At 44.5% G+C, this 3,981-nt stretch overlaps 1 long non-coding RNA gene across 1 annotated transcript; it reads right to left on the bottom strand.

Moving 5' to 3' along the window:
• Nucleotides 1–1,046: 1,046 nt before the first annotated feature.
• On the bottom strand, nt 1,047–2,313 carry LOC149343948 (uncharacterized). Its single transcript, XR_016282745.1, has 2 exons — nt 2,207–2,313; nt 1,047–1,296 (listed from the first exon to the last, which is right to left on the bottom strand). It is a non-coding gene; the product is annotated as an uncharacterized LOC149343948 (long non-coding RNA).
• Between the last annotated feature and the right edge of the window lie 1,668 nt (nt 2,314–3,981).

The raw sequence follows: 3,981 nt of genomic DNA on the forward strand, positions 1-3,981 counted from the left end.
TTTCATGCTTAAAAACCTTGCGTTCAAATGGCAAGGCATTCCGCTGAACGGGTGGTGGCGTTCCTCCCTTCCTGTACGGTTCGGTTCGGGTGGCCACCGAGATGACATTAGGCCCGTAAACATTTCATGCTTACTCTACTCTCGTTTACGGGAGAGGCAGAGATTTTATAATACGAATTATGAATATATTGAACAATTTTAAGAATGAAATGCTTTTAGCCCCCGTTGTCGGCAGTGTGGTGACGTCACGCCGAGACCTAGAGCCGTCATCCGGGCACTGAAATCCACTCATCCGGGCACTGAAACCCACTCATCCGGGCACTGAAATCCACTCATCCGGGCACTGAAATCCACTCATCCGGGCACTGAAATCCACTCATCCGGGCACTGAATTCCAGTTATCCGGGCACTGAAATCCACTCATCCGGGCACTGAATTCCAGTCATCCGGGCTCTGAAACGACCCAGGCAGCACAACAACATTGGCCGAACGTCGCGCAAGTGTTGGCAAAACTTGGCACGAACATAGGTCCTACACTGGCATTTGGGCCGAGCGCTACCACTTCACACATTGGCCTTACTTTCATGCCAGTTTTGGGCCAACGCTCGGCCGATCAAGCGGCCAACGCAGTCCCGATGTTCGTTCTGCAGCATGGACCAGCAAAGGTCTCATACTGGCATCCAACTTTCAAACATTGGTAGCCAAGTTTCAAACATTGGTAGCCAGCTTTCGAATAATGGTTTCCAGCTTTCGAATATTGGCATCCAGCTTTCGAATAATGGTTTCCAGCTTTCGAATAATGGCATCCAGCTTTCGAACGCTGGCACATGCAATTAACCCACTCGCCAATGACCGGCACTGTGGATAGATGTACATACATAACATTCTACCTAGCAAATATTCATAAATGAGGGTGCGAAAGAATTCCAGAAAAAAGACCCGTTTATTGCTTTGAGTTACAAGAATCACGCTTCTAGCGCACACAGGATGGTTTGCGCTACCACCAGCCACCCTGGGGAGTAAAGAAAAGGGGCCCAAGAGCATGGTGGCAGAGGCTGTGGGAAAACAATTTATTTTCAAGTTTGGTGAGTGCCGATCAGGTTGGACAAAGCATCTCGGCAAGCTGCTGCGGCACGGCTAAGGCATCCAAAAAGCGCTCAACGGAGCTGTCCTCCAGTGAACTGATCAGTCATATCCGAAGTAATCGTTGCACTCCACTTGCAAGGGGGCTGCTGGACTGCATTCAAACAAATTCCTCGTCCAGTTCTTGCACGATGGCCTCACGAAGTGCCAAGCCTGCAAAGAGATGCATGATGTCATGGTAAGTTGAATTATGGCCATCACAGAACAAAAACAAACATAACAAAGATAACACCGAATTTTGTGAAACACAGTAATCGTGAAGACACTAGCAACATATTTTACAGGATAATTTTTAATTTATTCTTAAGAACCAGCCCCATATTAGTTGCACAAAGTGGAATTTAATTTACTAAACTTCCCTTACACCAAATGGTTTAATTTAGTTTAATGCGTCGTGTCGCACTCCCAGTAAATATATTCAATGCGAGATAAGGAAATTAATGTGATATTGAAAACATATTAATGTATTATTTTGTTTTAATATCATAACTTGTGTCTCTAAATTGCGAGGTAATTTTTTATTCCAGTAAATATGCACAGGTTGTAGCGTCTCTTCCACATGGACGTCAAAACAACATTTTTGATTAGTTTTATTTAATGGGGTCAAAAATGCGGCTTGCGACTTTTGACGAAATACGCTGAACGCAAGGAACTCAGGGCACCTTTGTTTTACCTTAGTTGCTTCGCATGCATGCTATAGTTGGATTCGAAACTGCAACTTGAAAACCACACAAAAATACTAGTCTGATAGTCCAGAGTAATGCCCTTTTTCATTGCGAGAGAACTTGGGCAAAAGCTTTAACCAGTAATTGCGGATTTTCTATTGAGTCTGCAAGAGTAGAATGCAAACAGAATCACTACGGAAGTATTACACATATCCTTACCAACTAGTCTGCAGTGGAAAATTAATTAAGCGGTTCTGATTTCCGTCGTGCATAAGCGGTAAAGGACATATTCCCGAATGCATCCTATCTCAATTCATATGAGTTCAAACCCGCTGTTAGCCAAAGTAGTGAATCTTTAGTGAGTTCATCTCACCAAAGACGAAAAATTAAATTCTCACCATTCGGCCACAATTCCACTGCGCACGACGTCAAGCAAGCCATTTCGCAATGAGAGTGGGTACACAGAAGTCGTCCTCGTGCTTTTTGGCTCGCTCTCTTCTCCTGCCGAAAAAATAAAGGCGCATGTAGTCAAAGCAACATTTACTACAAAAACCGCTTTAACTTCCAGACGTATATCAAGATAAAAGAGTTTTAGTACTTACAAAAGATCTTGCAGGCGGTACGAACAGCGTCGGAGCTCTCCTAATATATGAGTGTGGCTTTTCGCGTGCGCAGACTATGAACGGTGCTAGCTCGAGTGTGCATGCATTTTCGTCGCGTTGGTTTGCACGTGGTTGAGGTCCGCCGTGCAGTCAAGAATGTCTTATTGTGATGAGTCGCGCGGTTCCAAGACGAGCAGTGGAGACGATGGTGTGGGGGGGTGGGGGGTTGGCTGGAGGGGAGAGAGGAATTTTCCTTTACTCAGGTTTTGCGGTTCCGAGAAAAGTCCTCGAGCTGAAAGGTGGAGACAGGTAGGTGGGGGTACAGCGAAGCGCGTAGCTGCGCGCGAGAGAAAACAGGTTTGAGAAAGTGACAACCAGAAAGAAAAAATAGCGCTTCGCGGGGTGGGGTGTTAGCCCGCTACCTGGAAAAGGGGCACGGCCGGGAGAACAGGTGGGGAGATATTGGACTTGAAGACTTGAAAGAGAAAGGGAAAGAGGCCAAAACACATGAAAAGGGTTTGGAATTTTTGGAGAATGAGTCACATGGCCACATGCAGTACAGAAAGGAATATCTACAAGAGAGAAGTGGATGGGAAACACGGAAGCGTCAAAGTATTGCTACAAAGCTGCAGCAAAAGCCTGAAAATTTTGAAGTGAAAAACTTGGAGCTTCAAGATGCATTTCGCCAAAACGACTTGAGACACTCGCGTATTTTGTGGGGCCGTATGATGTGGCTTCTGTTAGTTCAAGATAGCTTAAAATGTTACCACATAATAACAAAAATATAAAGCAAAAAAAATATCCAAGCAGAATGCGCGCTCTTTCATAGTTTCATGTACCGTACATGCGCCAAACAAGCTAGGTTAACATGCGTCTAACGCCAGTTGTCAGTCCATTTATTCAGTGGTCGTCGAAGAATCCTCAAATTGTTTGTTGGTGTGGAAGTTTCGCGCAAAAAAGCAAAAACAAACAAAGGCATGTTGAATTGTGGTTCGCAACTACTTTCGACGGTTTTCATCAATAAAGGTCATGTTCGAAAGAAAAAAAAAACTTGCGAGTAAATATGCAAGGACGTGAGCAAGAGCTATATTGCCCCCAATGCAAATTACGCAACAGAAGAATAAAATGGTCAAAAACAACAATTTCCAACACAACGATTTGCAGAAAAGGAAGGAAATAGCAAATCAGAAAACACGGGAAAGGCGCAATCACAGGGCACGACGTAGGGAAGCGTAGGAATCGCTTAGCACGTGTCCGCGTGCGTTTATGAAGCACCTGCCTAATATTTCACGAGCGCAACGCATAATTCAAAATTACGAGGCGACTGCTTCGTTTCTGGACGTTGCCAAAACTGAGCACAATTTCGGTTTAGCGAATGCACTTGCGCTAATCTATTACGTTTGTATCGCGATCTCCCTGAAGCAGACACCAGCTGCGCACTGCGGCAGTGAATTCCTAGAGCGAATAAAAAAAAAGTGATTTTTTATTCCAAAAATTTAATAAAATGAAACTTATTTGATTTTTGTTGAAGGCACCTGTTCACAATTTTTGTTGAAGGCGTCTCGGGTGTA

This window comes from Amblyomma mixtum, chromosome 5, assembly GCF_055824585.1.
Source record: "Amblyomma mixtum isolate Tamu chromosome 5, ASM5582458v1, whole genome shotgun sequence".
NCBI lineage: Eukaryota > Metazoa > Arthropoda > Arachnida > Ixodida > Ixodidae > Amblyomma > Amblyomma mixtum.